This window comes from Pithys albifrons, chromosome 4 (assembly GCF_047495875.1).
Source record: "Pithys albifrons albifrons isolate INPA30051 chromosome 4, PitAlb_v1, whole genome shotgun sequence".
NCBI classification, from domain to species: Eukaryota; Metazoa; Chordata; class Aves; order Passeriformes; family Thamnophilidae; genus Pithys; species Pithys albifrons.
The window spans coordinates 57841716-57858039 of record NC_092461.1 but is presented as its reverse complement, the minus strand read 5'-3'; the positions used below and the strand labels follow the sequence as shown (position 1 = coordinate 57858039).

The window sequence follows — 16324 nt, the reverse complement described above, 5'->3', positions numbered from 1 at the left end:
AAGGCATATCCTGGTCAAAGGATCCTTTGCATGTCAGGGTTATTCCTTGTTGTGCACATGGAGGCTGCTCCTTTGCTGCCAGGCAAGAGCAGGACAGGGACTGTTGCCAGCATAATGTTCAGGAAGACCAGTGTGAGCCTGGTACCAGGAAACCACTAGCTAAGGGCTGCACCTCAAATTCACAGGGCCAAAACGTAGAATTAAACATCCCTGTCCTGTGTGTCTTACTCACAGCATCTAAACATCCCCTCTCTGATCAAACAGAAGGAAATCAGCCCCATCTGTACTGAAGTCAATGCAAAGGCTATCACTGGCTCCAGCCGGTCCTTGTTGATGTGCTGACACTAATGTCTGTAAAAGAACTAAAGTTCACATAAACAAGTAACAGAAGTTATACACCTGGGGTTTATTACATGAATAATTTTACATACTCCACGGCAGTCAGATACAAGTGCATTTAATTAATGTTTGGTGGACATCATAACAGTCAGAGTATTTCAGCTGAACAGTCAGTATTTGGCTGAATTCAAGCCAGTGCAATTCATGACATAACCATAAACAGGGAGTTACAGGTCTACAATGAGGTTAGACTAGATAGCAACAGCATATTTATTGTCACATCAAAGCATTACAAAGTATGAAAGCCCAATATTTCAACTATCTCTAAAATGGTATTTGTACAAGGCTGTTATAGATACCTAAATGTAAGGATTTGTCTCATCAGTAATGGATCATGACTTGATATTTGGGAGTTATTTCAATATTCAAAACTATTTGGGGCGGCAAGAAGAAATGTAAACATCTGACAGTCCTTTGAAAGTCCCTTCTGAGAAAATACATTGTGTGTGTGCCACAGGAAAAGTGCATTCTAACTGGTGTGTCTGCTATGGCCAGTTTGACTCACATTCACTTAGCACCAGGTATTTATCCATTTCGGCAGTAAAAAGTTAGAAAATCTTTGTATTAACTCAGAAAAGAGAAAACAAAGTCAAAAGTTTTTTTCTTCTTTTTTTTTTAGAGGAACAACAATTAAATTAAAAAACCCCACCCAACATTTAAACCTCTTATGTACAAAGGAACCAAGAGCTAGCAAAGCGCATAGCCACTGAACAGTCTTTATTATTTTATTTCTTCAGGCTCATGTACCTGAATATATGAGTTATTTACAGGTGGACAGATATCCACAGAAGTAATAATCAATACTTCTATTTGGCTAAAAGTTGTATAAAAAAAGACAAAACACTTTGTTCAAATACTTTCCAAATATATATATATATTAAAAGTATTCAGTATTTCCATCAGTGCCAGAGTTGGAAGCTCTTTCTTGTAAAAAGTTAACTTTGTCATAGTAAGTACAGCAAAGGACTGACTGTGTCAGTCAGAGCTTTGATTTGAGGAACTGCAGCTGGAGTTACCCCAGGCCCACCAGGCAGTTGCAGATTGCAGGGAAATGAATCCGTGTCTGTCTGTTGCAGTGACAGGCAACATCCCAGTAAGGGTGACCTGCCCACTCCAGAGAGTCTCCTCCACCCACGCTGGGTACCCCTCTGGAACCCTCTGGGGCAGACACCACCCCTCCCACCCCCATCTTTGAAAACAACCACCCAAAAACCTCTGAAGTGGTGGAAATATTCTTTATGCAAAAAGACAACTAGCATTGGCAGCTAGCGCAAAAAATGGAAAAACATAATTGCCACACTAATTCCTGCAAAGAATAGAAAATTAAAGGCTTTAGCCTATCAAATACATACTGCAAAAATGTTTTTCAATTAAACACAACCTAGATGAGTGCACATATCTGGATATGTAAGAATACTACTGCCTTCATACTGATATCAAATATTTAAGTAGTTTGCATATAAACAAAATCTCTTTGTTGTTGAGTCCAGGCTTGCTTTACTTTAAAGCAAGTATATTCTCAATACTTCTATTTTTTGGTCTTTCTTCCTGTAGAATAAAGTGTAAGAAACACATTTCATTCATTTAGTAGACTGGACTGATGTATGTTACAGCAACAACCCAAAATTTAAGTAAGAAATGTTGCATGCAGTATCTTTTTCCTTTATTTAATTACACCAGCTACAGGAACAAGATACCCATTTTCCATTTTTCCTGCTCCCTTCCAAGCAAGCTCTGATCCTCCATCCTTTACACATCCCAACCCTGAAGTCCAGTCAGTGATCAGGATGAAGGGTTGAGTATTTTGAGCCCTGCATTGCCTGGGGCAGCAGGTCTCAGCAGTGAGACCACAACCCCTGAGGAGACACCCATGCCTCCTGAGTGCTGCAGAGCACTGTGGGCAAGTGATGGGCAGAATGAAACTGGGCTGACAGGGGTGGGTAAAAACACTGTCCCCGCCAGCCCAGGTGCAGTGGCTCCTTGGCACAGCTTCACTGAGTGCAAACTCCCTCTGACCCCATGTGAGAGCAGCTGCTGGTCCCACTCGGCTCCCTCAGGGTCCAAGATGCTGAGCAAGAGTGCAAGAGGTGCTGGGGCTGAAGCAGCTCTGGCAGAGCAAGCACAGATACCATGTCCCTCTGTTTGGCCACGTTGGGCATGGGAGCCCAAAGGGGTCTCCCAGAACATGCCACATCTTTGCCTTGGCCAGGGGTGCTCATTCCAACCTGGTCCTGGAGCACTGCTGCTCAGCATTCCTCCATCCTGCATCTCAGGTTTTTGGAGAGCAGAAACAAGATAGGAGACAAATAAATGCTAAAGGAGATGGGAGCACCTTCAGCTCCAGAAGTTCGGGAGTTGCTAACCTAGAGGAAAGGTTGGAGTTGAACTGATTCAAGATACAGTATGCAGCTGTGTGAAAATGCATAGTTTGTATGTATACATTCATTTACAAAGATCAAAGGAAGGTTCTTTGCTATGTAGTTTAATCACCATCTGCTTTTAACAAAAATGCAAGCCACAGGAGACCACTTAAACACACAGCTTGGGAGTCAATGGCAACTGAATGGCATTTCTCAAATAGAGAACTAGCTGCTTTTTCTTTTTGCTTTTTTGAGATAATTTTAAGTACTTTTTCATTCAAAGACTGTTGTTTCTGTTGTTCTAAATGTATTTTAGGATCTCAAGATATTCAGCTGTGGACATCTGAATACTGACATACTCTGCTTTGAGGGTTATTGAGAAGTAGCCTTCTAAGACAAAGAAGCCAACCAACAGAAACCTGGTTTTAACTATGGTGTGTGACCTTGATTAAAACATGATTCTTCTAAACTGCTGAAATTCTAGTTCAGTAGCAGGTAGAGGGGTTTTTTGCAATCCTTGAGGTACTATTTAGAAAATCCTATGAGTTTGCTCACTTTGGAACCTAGCTGCTTTCCCATGAGGAATGTCTGTTGTCCTGAGCATCCCTGAACATAACAGTAATGTACCAGGCAGGATGGGCTTAAATAGAAGGAGAAAATCTTAGTTTAAATGATATATTTTGATGTTGTTTCCCATCTGCATTTTTTCTGAAGAAAAATTGCTTTGTCACTTTGAAACTTACTGAAACGCAGTGGTTTGCTACTAAATGTAACTTTAACAAAGATCACTGCTCTTTAATAACCAGCATGTTCTATAAATATTTAATTCAGCAATGAATTGACTTTTCTGATGATACTTTACCTTCGTGCTTGTTTCATGTACTTGATTTTTACTTAAGATTTGACTTAGATTCTTCCTTGCAATTTTAATTCAACAGTATCAAGGGAAATTGCACTAAAGCATTTTTGAAGTTTGAAAAAATAATAATCAGATAACCAGGATTCACCTGGAGGAGTAAAATTATCAAAGCATATTTTGCAATCTAAAGTCAAGATACACTGCCTGTAGCTAGCAAATTGTTCACTGGGAAACAAAAAAGTAGTAAAGACTTTTTTCCATATAAACAATTAATATTACAACTGCAAGAGGGTGAGATTTTTTCATTCTAAAACCCAGTGTCCAGAACCAAATTATTCATTACCTGAATTACTTGAATAACTTGAGAAAAAAGAGTCTTGTTTTATTATAAGAAGTTACTCTGTCAGGAATTCAGTAGCCTTTCTTTAAAGTTTTGAGTGCAAGCAGATACTTCTCAGTATTTTAACTCAATTATTTCCATCAACTTTTAGGCACTAATAGACACATTGCTTATTTGCAAATGTTTTTAATTTAAGAAAAACATCTGAAGTGTTTGGAGTGTTCTGACTTGTCGTGACTTCCTAGGTATCTGAAGTCTACTGGGAGTGCTCCTGGATCAGCACGTGGTATTGACTCAGCTGCAGACACAAAGACATTAACATTTCATTTCATATGAAGTAACAGCAAAACTCTTATAGGAATTTCAGAGAGCCCAGGTCTGTGTGGTTTTGATCGAGCACTAAAACATTTTCAGGGGCAACTGATTACAGGGGCTTTTTGATGAGTTATGGCCAACATCCTCTGAATTCTGAAGTTCTCCCCAGCTGTCAATGCTACAGGGAGACAGTAAAAGTCTAGCAAAGGTCTGCAAAGTGGCATTTCATTCTACGTTTTTATTTAAAGCAAAAGAAAAAGCACCCGATTCTTGTAAGAAACAGTTTGTTGCTATGTGCAAGTCAGTAGAAGCACCTTATCTAAATGTGCTGTTGGGCCACAGGCTGCCCCCAGAGGGCAGAATCAAACCAGACTGCAGAGGAGTAGCATCTACACACAAAAGTCTTCTCTCCTACGACTTCCTCCACACATAAGTGGACATACAGCAACCAGTCAGGCAACAGAGCTGTTATTTGTGCTGCCTGACAGACCATCACCGTGGAGAAGGCCTGTCACTATTCTTGCTCCTCAGCCAAATACAGACTGAGTTTTCAGAGACACTCTGTGCTGAGTACAAAGGTTTTAAGCTTAATTTTCCCCATCATACCAAGACCTAAGCAGTGCTGTGCAGGCCTCATCTTTGTGGTAGGATGTACAGGTGGCATCAGTCTATGCTCTCTTTTCAGCACAGGCATCAGGTGCTTGCTGATGTGAAGCACAAAGCTTGCATGCCACCAGCACTACGCTTGCCTCCCTCCAGGGACTCCTGGTGGTCCACGAAAGGACACAACTACTTTACAGCATGCAGAAACACCATCTTTTGTAGGCAGAACTGCAGCTTGATTAAAAATGGCAAAGCAATATATTTTGCAGCTCAAGGTGAGAGTGTAGCCAGGCTCTTGGAGCAGCAGTCAGCTTTTGCTTTTATGTATGGATGTAGAAGTGAGGGAGCAGAAAGTCAAAGTCTCTTAAAAGAAGTGAGGGCTCTGGGAGGTGGCCAACTAAGAGCTTTAGCAGGCATTTCACAGGACTTCCATGCTGTGCGTGGTCTGTATGTACACACACTCATCAGCCTGGGAGAGGGGAGCCCAGGAAGGGATCACGCTGTGAAGAAAGTATCACATCGCTGCCTCTTGCTCCCCTCTTCACTACCATGTGCTTTGTCTTACCCTCTTTTCTAGGTGTGATTTGGAATAAAAGAGTTTGGACTAAGTAAAAGTCAAAAAGCTCTTTATTTTTCCATGTACTCCACAAGATTTGAAGGGATTCTGTACTGGGGCAGAGTAGCTGCTCTTTGTTTAAAGTGCTGAAACTGGCATCTACAAATTCTTAAGATACCCTACATACAACAGTATTAGAGCTGTAAGTTTAACACCAAAACCAGAGGGAAGACAAATTCACTAGCTCATTTAGGAACAAGAGGATTGTCTTTAGGACACTAGTTCCCAAAATTAGTGTGGATGAAGGCTGGAAAAACCAAATGGAAATACCACTGCCAACCTGGCAGTGGGCCTGTAAGCATAACAGCTTGGAGAGCTGCTGTTTAAAGCAGGGAAATCCACACCTGCATCCGACTTCTGCTGGTGCCGAGCTCAGCTCCTGCAAAGTCGAGGGGTTTCACAGGCTGCCCACCAGACAGCACTGCCTCAGGACAGTGCAGAACAGCCCTTTGATGGTTAAGTTAAACTGATTTCAACTTTTCTGTGAGCTTTTTTCATTTTAAACTTGCCTATTAAATTGTTTCAAGCTTCTTTAAACTAATTAGGCTACTTTTTAAAAAACTATAAATTAAACTATTCAGGTTTTGCATATAAGCAAATCCAATGTTCTAGAATTTTGTCTCCTGCTTATTCATATTCCATTTTAAACCATGATATCTATTAGTATATTGAATTTACAAAATGGTAAATAATCTTGAAGCCTTAATATTTCTCAATGTATCATTAAAAATGTCTCTAACCTAAATAGATTATTTGCTGTATTTTATGGAACTTGCAATTTATAAAAACACTTTAGTTTCATGGTTAATTTCTAGTTAATCTACATTAAGAAAACCTCCCTTGTTTAATGTATAAAAAATACATGGCCCAAGAAGGGAAAATATAAAGTGCAATGCAGAGCAAATAAAAGCTCAATAATTTTACACTGAAATGAAAGAGGAAATGCTCGGGTTATAAAAATAATAATTCAGAAAAAACATTTTAAAAAAGAAAAATTTATATTCTCTGAAACAATATTTGATAGGTAACAAAGGAAGAATAATGTGTGCAGGCAGGTATTTTCCCTTTTGTGACTGAAACAAGACAAAAGGCTGTGTGGATATAAATACTGTAGTCTTCTGCAGGCAGTGTGTTAAAAATCCTATATTATTAAAAACTAGGCAATTGGGCTTTTGATTTCCTACAGCTGCTCAAGTTGTGCTAAATTCACCTCCTTCTATGATGGAAATACTTTAGTCACATGAGATAATATATGAGTAGCAGGTGACAAGAAAACGTTTGCTTTCGCACAGAGTTAAAAAACACACAGTGCAATTGATGCTGACTGTTCTCTTCCTTCACTCACCTGATGACCCTTTTCCTTTTTCCCTGCATTTCCATCACTATTAAACTGATGTTATAACAGAAAGAGGCTGAAAAACTGAACTAGCAAAGCAGCTGAGGATCCTTCCTACTTGCCACCATGTCTGACAAGAAGTATGCCCTGTTCTTTTGTGGCCCAGAGATCTCCTAGAGAGGTCATGACATCCCACACCCACACGAACCTTGCAGAGCCAGAGATTATCCTGAGTAACTCCTGACTGGTTCTAGGATGTAAGTGGGGTGAAGGAGGAACAAGGTCTAGTAAGGTTGCTTTTTATTTTCATAGAATTTTTTACAGAATATTCTGAGTTGGAAGGGATCCACAAGGATCATTGTGTCCAACTCTTAGATGAATGGCCCATACAGGGATCAAAGCCACATGTCCCTTAACTTCTCCAGTATCTGCTTAACAAAACCATGGCACAGTTAAGATGTAGTCTCAAGATTCATGGCACGTATGATTATTGATCTAAGTCCACTCATTCCTCCTACAGACTCCATTTCATACCAAAATCAATGCCACCAGCCACAAGTGGAACTCTCCTGAGATTCCTGCTCTAGGAGTATGTGCAAGTCCAGGCCTTAATGAGACTCCAGCCAAGATAGGCTGGGATAAAGACAGTATAATTGTGCCTGCCACATGAAAGAGCAAAGGTACAAACCCAGCAGGCCATATGCTAATCTGGCCTTTAGGCATTTTATACAGACCTACACTTACAAAAGTGGTTCAAGCCAGCATAACTTGGGATATTTCTCTGTTGGGGCAGGGGGAGCTCTTTCAAGAGCAGCATAAACTTAGGCCAACTTAATCTGTTGTGGAACTGCAGCGTTAGGTGAAATGTAAAGGTCCAATAAAATAACATTCGCCAAACACCATGACTGAGAAAGATAATGTCTGGCTCCCTGCAAATGCAGGGGTGGCTGGTGCTGTGTCAGAGATGCCCCTGGAATGGGGTGATGCCCCCTTTATAATGGTCTACTAATAAAACGCTAACTTAGGAAGTGTAAGAGTTGGGAAAGAGTTGGAAAGAGCCTACATTACATGGCAGTCAAACTCACAGTGGTCTTGGTTTAGGGCTCAGTGCTGGGTCCCAGCAAATCTCTGGGAAAAAGACTTGGTTAAGGTTACAGGGCTCTTGTGTGAGCCCCCTTGAGAGCCACAGCATGGCTCTGAAAGGAGGGGAAAAACCACTTCAGATTTCAACTCTGACAAGACTGTAATTTATTCAGTGACTTTCTTTAACATAAAAGTTCTCCCACAGTTTTCTGGGACCATTCTGTCCTATGACCATGTCATGAATGCACATGGAAAACCAACCTCCCCTCAAGCTGGACACAACAAAGTCAGCACTTGCTCCAGCCAACAGCACATGGACTATGGTGGTGACTCCCTTCAAAAAAACTTGGCTATCCTGGATCCCATCCTGAGAGACCTCCTTCTCCCCATGCCAGCTATCAGTATAATGTATTACAGGCTGAATACCACCTGCCTAATAGCTGACAGGCTGACACTGACACATCCAAAGTATTGCCACTTTGACATTTCTGGAAACTCTTCTGACAGCCATGCAAAGGTACCAAGGTATGTATCCACTCCTCTTACAAAGCCTAACAGCAAAATTCTCAAGTGCTCAGAAAGGGAGAATTACAATTTCACCCTCCCAGTTCCAGTGGAAAGTCAAATGGAGGAAAACCCATGTGCCTTTGTTCTACAACCATTACTCATGTGAGCAGTCCTTATCAATGCACAGGAATAACTGCAACTCTCCTGAGAAAATCTGTACTCCTTCGAGGGCACAGCTAGTTATAATGTGATCTGCATTATGCTCTTAATTGCGTAACAAGATCTTGTATCAGGCTTGTAATTTAGAAAAAATCCCAGGAAACAAAAAACCAACACTACAAAGATCAAACCACAGAACTTCTGTAGGTGACTGTTTAAGATCAGTTTTCTCCTACTGGGATTCAATTCTGAGCAATTCTGTTTCAAGTCTTGCCTGACTGGCTCAAACCTCTTTGGACTGAGACTGAGTCTGTCCTTTGGCCCTTTGCTAAAAGTCAGTCAAAACAGGGAAACAACTGAACAGCCTTCTGTTCAACAAATCCGAGTATTTCTGTCTTTCAGTTAATTCTGGACTCTGAGCACAAGACAAAAAAAGAAAGAGAGATGGGAAGATGACATGTATGTCATTATTTAATAGCAAAAAAACCCCAAAGAAACTCACAACAAAAAACTCCAGGTGCAGGATAGCCAGATACACTGTACTTGGCAGCCTTTTACTCCACTGACCCCACAGTGAAGACAGAGGCAAGAAATATGAGCGGAACTTTTAGTTTTACTGTTCAAATCTTTCTCATGACTGAACAACAAATCCTAAACATAATGTTTTCCTATAATCTTCTGCTTGTATGAACCCTCCACTTAAGTCAGAGCAGATCATGTTATACAATCTCATTCAAACTGTACAGTATAATGAAGAACTCTCTCCATTTTAAAAGTTATTTTCCAAAGAATACAATTTCAAGCCAAATAAGGGTAATTTAGGAATGTTTACACCATCGGAATAAGAACAAATGAAGCCCAGTAAGATAATGCAAGAGACAAAGCAAATACTGAACATGAAGTAATCATTTTCATGTCACTATGGGAAACTTCAGACTAAACTATCTCTGTAACTCAGTGCAAGAGATTTTTTCTTTCCATAATCCAGAATTTGTATGGTTTTGTAAAGGTGTTGTAGGTTACTTCTGCCATGCAGAACAACATACCACTACTCTATGTGATTTACAATTTCTCCTCTCCTCCTTTTGGTTCTTAAAGCAACCCCAAATCCTGTTTCATAATGTATAATAAATGGTTATGAAATTATACCAACATTATAATTTCAGAGAGGTAATAAGATCCCAGTGCTATAAGTCAGTTTTCAGAGAGTGCACACTTTGCACTGATGTACAAACACACAACACTTGTTTCCATAATTTAGCCCTTTTTAAGTATTGCACTGGTTAATAAGGCTACTGTCTCTTTTCTCTTAAGACTAAAAATTACACACAGACAACATCATTTGTGGCTTAAAAGCACTGTATTCCTAAAGTTTTTAGGTAAATTCATTTATTTCCTTGCATACTCAGAGCTCCTATGCCTCCAGTTGCCAGGAGTGTTGAGTGTACAGGGAATTATATAAATTTATATAATGTGACCTCCTTGTTGTGCTCAAGTAAGTTCCTTTGAGTTTGATGGCAAATACACGGCTTTTACAAACCTAAGCAATGCTTTCACATGCTGAAATGTACAGCTGAACTTGTCTTCTTTTGCACTTTCCCTTTTGCAATGCAAATAATAATACTAAAAAAGAATTATCTAAATTTGTCTTTCTAAATACAAGGTAAATTGCATAAAATCAGGAGAAGATAGATTGTCTCACAAAGTGCATATTTCAAACAAAGCTATAAGAGTATCTGCTCTTGCCAAGGTGCAGCTTCAGAGAAGCATAAAAATGTGTGCCCAGCTTTAGAAACACGGAGACTCTCATCAGCAAACTTCACAAGCTGAGGTAAACCCATACTTGAGTTCTCTGAAGATGAACCTGAGCCTACATTTTATTCCTGGAATACCAGTAGAAACTTCTGCGCAGCCATACCTCCTGATTTATAGATCACATGCTCCCCTTCCCTGAAAGATTTGCTGGCATTACTTGTAAGAATTAATTACTACAGTTACGTACAGATACTATGAATTCTGATCCCATGTAAATGCTATTCACACTTCTATGTCCTAATACTGAAGATCCTGATTTTCATTCACGTCTGTATACACATTTGGGAATTCGCGCAACAGAGTCCCTGGGCACAGGAAGAAGAGTTGACAGGAAAAAATTACTATGGATAAAAAATAATTTTTCTGTGTAAAAATAAAGCAAAATTGAGAATTTCCAAATTTGCAGAATTTCAAAATACTAGTTAACATGGCTCAATAAAACGTTGGGTTTGCAGATAGGAAAAAAAATATGTGGTGGCACATTGAATCAGCCCTTTGCAAAGTGCAGTACACAACTCTCCAGGATATCGTGCTGACATAGTGCTTTTTTGCTTGCTGAAGTCATTTGGTAAGAAGTAATCCAATTATAGACAAAGCATGCTTTGACCAAGCAACTATATAAACAAGAAAGCTTATGTATTTACAGAAAATCCTGAAAAGATTTATACAAATTTATAGATTTACATTATTGTTAGATTATGGTTCAAGTTAATTTTCTATATTTTTATATTTTTTTTCTACTTGGAACTTCATAAGCTACAACATTAAGTAGGATTGTGTTCATCAAGTAGTGCTCCATTCTAATCATTCAAGTAGTGACATATTGCTTTTTAAATTTTGCTTAAAATAGAAAAACCCCTCAATTTCCTAGCCATCTTCCACCTAAATAAACCCACATCCTGCCTTTACAGCCCTCTTATGTTCCCTGAGGAAATTTGTATTAACTATCTTTTATTTCCCAGTCCTCTCATGGCATTTTTTAAAAACATTTTAGTAGTTTCTGTTTATCTGGACATTACACATCATATACCAATTGCTGCAGGGTATCACACACTAAGACATGGACTCCAAAATCAAACCTGAATATTTAAAGAGAATTGGCAAACAGCAAATTCTAATATTCAAACATTTTACAATGTTCAAGTACATCTTTCGGACTGAATTACATAAAGAATTTGGATTTAATTTTGAACCCCCACCTCATTAGTACAATGTTGTGCATGTGCCCAAGCAGCAGAAAAGCTGAAACAGTATTTCTATTGCTAAATTTATGTCCCTCAGGGTATATTAGAGATCTCACATTCAGATTCAAACACAGAAGGAGAAACATTCCTAGTATTAAGATATGTTAAAAAACGACCCCACTGGCTTGGAACTAAATTTATCTATTCCCTTCCATTCACCAGCTGAATGAATTGTTGCTGTGAGTATGAGCAAACATCAGAGCAACCTGTACCTTCTTCTGCCTGGTGCCATCAGAAATAGGCTGATTTCTGTTCTCAGGGTCTTTCTGGATTGCTATTACAAATGGTCTGTGTGAAGCACAAAGAACATAATGACTGTCTTCCATATCGAGGAAGTTGAAAGTGGAAGACACATACTCCTTACATTCCACATTTGGAGAGAAGTGAGAACATGGTCCATGTGAATCACTGTAGTCCAAGATGGAAAAAGCAGTTCAAGTGGCACTACCAGCTACAGTTGTACATTGGCTGTTTTGCAAGCTTGAAGCTTTTCAAGCTCCATAGGGATGCAGACAAGGCTTACTCATGTATAGGAGATACAGAATGCATTTAAACCCTCGGCTTCATTAATTTTGCGCATGTCTTACTTTCTAGCTATTTTCTAAAGGTGCCATAAAACTCTGCTGAACTTATACTGGAACAAAATCTACACTATGATGCTTTACAATGGCCTGGTTATCTACCAGAAAAATCCTGACAAATGCAGATTAAATCCCATACTCTATTCTGGGCTCAGTTTCAGTGCTGCCACCTTACAGGAAGACTGAATAAAATATAAGACCTAAGTGAGACTTTACAAATGTTTCCATATCAGAGTATTTCTAAGAAAAGGTGCAGCACAACTCTCTCGAGCAGATGCCTATAGTTTGAACCAAGAGAAAGAAGCCCCACTGGCAACCACCTATTTCTCTGCACATGGCTAGCAATCTTCTAACTTCTTGTCCTGTTTCTGAGAAGGTGTTCTAAGATACAGGCAGGGAAAGAAACAAGTCCCTTTGTGTTGCCACATTTACAGCGATTGTCCTGGATTCTCAGCAGGGCCACTTTAGCTGGGCACAGGCCACAGCAAGCAATAGAAAAACATCCTGACTCACTGGATCAGAATGAATGACAAACTAAAGCCAGAGACAAGAACATCTGGGACATTGCACAGAGCTGGAATCTATCCTAACATGCAGGTTCTGAAAGAGCTTCTGGCTAAAACCTTGCATCCTGTTGTGTTGCCTATCTAGTCACTATCATAAAAAAAGGGAGTAGGAATGAAAACAGTGATGTCGGCGAAAGTGAATGGCTGCAAGGAACTTGCAGATAACTGGACAGCTAAATGTTCATACAAGGCTAAGGATTTGGAAAAAGTAATTGGACAGACAGGCATTCTGTTCAGCTTAGTCACACAAGCAGGGCTGACATGCCAACAGGTACACATGAGGTGATGACTGGTACTCGTTAAAAGCAAGTGTAACCTTGCAAATTAGAACAGAAGAGTTTTTACTCACTTTGCATCTTGTATATCCTATCACATTTGTGCAAGGCACTAGAGAATCAGGCACATTATTTTGGGTGGAAGCTATTTTATGACTAAGATGATCTGAGTTTTAACATCCAATAGCTTCATATAGGAGCAGTTTAAATACTATTAAAACTGACCATCAAAACTGTCCCATATTAAAACTGCCATCAAAATTTCTCACTTCTAAAATTATCTCATTTTCCAGATTCAAGAGATGGGGAAATGGGGAAGTGGGAAATAGCTTGTTATAAGGAAACTCCTAAAAAAATATTTGGGATTAATACAGTTGATTTCCACTCTGATATGGATGTTGGCAATTTCTGTTACCAGCATGACTAAGTAGTTAAATAGATAATAATAGTAAGAATAAAAGAGATCCTTACATTTTTATATCCAATTCTCACTCTCGACTCAGATAACCCACATCCAAATCCCTGTAGCACACAGAGACTGCACAATGCATTCAGGCCATTCTTTCCGACTTCTCTGGGAGGTCAGAGACAATGCCCCACCTTCCACAGAGACACCGAAAATAGGGGGATTGGCATGTGTTGATGACAGTAAATGACCACAGAATTCAGGCTAGGTCTTCCTTGAGAAAACAAAGATTGTTTGGAGTGGTTAGTGCAGAACTGTGAGATAAATCAGGTGTTGGAAGGACGGCGATGCAGCTCAAAGCAACACAGAAGCAAGAGACTGAGAAATGAAAGAAGTTACTCCAGGCTACGCTCAGTACTGCCAGCAGTGGAAAGGCTTTGCTGACGTTTTTGTCCTTGCTGGGTGTGTCAGGATCAGGAAGGGATCTCGGCAGGCAACAAAATGCTCATGGCACATGAAGTAACTGGAGCTCAAAGCACAAAGCAAGTGGTGCAGGTCCAGACGGCTGAGCTGTCTCACTACCACTGGCCACGAGTGAGATACAGTAACTTGAGAAGTTACAAATCAAAATGACACAGCTGCAAGATCCCAAACTGATTTAATATAAACTGCTGATTAAAGATTGTGTAAAAATACCGGTAACTTAGCTTTGTCCTGGCAGGATTTATCAAGTACCTTTCTGTCCTCTGCCTTTTTAACACCAACTTTCTCTCCTGTTTTGATGGTTTGTGGCTTTTTTAGCTTACTTAATCCATATCCAATTTGTACCAGAGGGCAATCTAGTCTAGTGACAAAACCATTCTTCTGTGCAGAAATTCATAAAGAATAATCTTATTACAATAATTCATAAAGTGCCCTCGGGAAAGGTGCTCACAATGCCATGATATTATAGAAACAATACACAATTTGATACATTATTTTCAAAAAAATCCTCCAAAGGAAAAAGGAGGGGAACAACAAATATATATGCAAATACTGTTAGTCTAACAACAGTCAAAAAAATCATAGAATGCTTTACAGTCTTGGAGTGCTTGTAAAAATGGGAAGCAGGGGGCAAATTGGCAGGAGTATCTTGGAAAAGTCACCATCAGCAAGCCCAGTGTTTGAAGATGAAATGTCTGTGAATTACTATGAGGTATTTTACTACAGAAATTGAAAAAATACAACACTGAAAGAAAACCCACAACCCACGTTTTACTAAGAGGAAAGAAGATAATACAGTGGTTATGTATATCCACTGACCCTTAGTGTCTTGTTTTTTCTATGTCTAAAGAAAACAATCTTCTCCTCCCTATTGATTCCAGATTTTATATAAACATATAAAACTATATAATATATATAGTTTTACATATATATATATACACACACATACAAAAATAGTCATACACACATGTAGGTGCATATATTTCAGGGTTTTACCAGCTTTGAGAGTCTATTTTTCTTTTTTTTAATATCTCAGCGAACACAATTGGGAAAAAAAAGTCAAATGATTGCATGCATGCAAGCATATCTTGCCACTTGTGCATGTAAATTACACAATTTGTAAATAACTGCAGAAATAGCATGCTCAAATTAGGCATCTGATTGCCCAATTAACTTGTTCACAGAATATCAGATGATAATTTTCAGCAGCTCCTATTATAGATTTTTATTTTCTGTGCTACCTTACTGAATCCATAGCGTACATTCCAAACAACTGCATTGTTATTTTGTGCTTTTACACAGGCACAAGCAGCACTGCATGCTCACTACAGCTATCAACTGAACTTTTCACCAGATTTTACAAAGTTGTTCCGACATTTAAAAGTCCCCCTATTTCAGTGAGCATGAGCCAGCTTAGACAATTTAAAAAAAAAAAAAAGAAGAAAAAGATTTGGTCTAATTTTAATTGATTCAAATATTATGAAAGAAAAAATAATCCAGGCATTTGTGGCCCTTCAGGCCTCTATTAATAGGCAAAGTTTTGTTCTGTGTCTCATTTTTTGAAGGTGTCTTGTTTTCTGTAACAGGCAAGTATTATTTAACCATATACATTCATTTCCTAGTAAATCCTTACTTTATTTTTGCATTGAAATAATCATTAATTAACAGTAATTTGATACAAGTTGAGACAACACCAGCTTGCCGCATTCCAGTGTATACTTCCCAATGGACAGAGAAAGCAAACTACCCAAACCAATCCAAATATTGCAAGCAGAGAAACCTTTTAATTAGTATATCAAAATGAGTTAAGAAATGGATTTTTACCATAAATATGTTGCTCCTTTGCTGTTGTACTTCTTTTTTTGAGATGACATTGTGGAAAGGGGGTATTCTCTTTACCAATTTTTTGCGTCAAATAAATCTTAGTAGCTTTAATAGAAAAAAAAAGAAGCTGAACAAACCATTATCTTAACAACAATCTCTCAAATAAGAGAAAAGTAAGCAAAAGCAGAACTGCTGGGCTGGATCATGTCCCTGAATAGATAGTACATATAATCCTAGTGGCTGCATTTACCAGTTCTTCATAGGCCTCCTGCAGCGACATCCATACTGGTCCAACTGCCATCCTCTCTCAGAAGGGGGAGAGTGGTAAGAAAAGCTACTGGACACTCATTATGTTCACATTGTTTCAATCAAGCATCACTGGATTTCTTCCCTCAACTTCTCGTGACGGTATCTGCTGGTGACTTTACATTGCTGCTTTTCTTCCTCTAGAGGATCAAAATCCAATTTGGTACTTAAATTACTCTGTTCCACTCCACTGGTCTGTGACTGGTTTAAAAATCATCCAGGAGCACTGCTTGTCCTTTTTGCAAAT

At 39.1% G+C, this 16324-nt stretch overlaps 1 long non-coding RNA gene across 1 annotated transcript; it reads right to left on the bottom strand.

The window, feature by feature from the left end:
• Positions 1–441: 441 nt before the first annotated feature.
• LOC139671455 (uncharacterized) lies at positions 442–16279 on the bottom strand. The gene is made up of 2 exons (XR_011697725.1): positions 16022–16279; positions 442–15876 (listed from the first exon to the last, which is right to left on the bottom strand). It is a non-coding gene; the product is annotated as an uncharacterized lncRNA (long non-coding RNA).
• Positions 16280–16324: the final 45 nt, after the last annotated feature.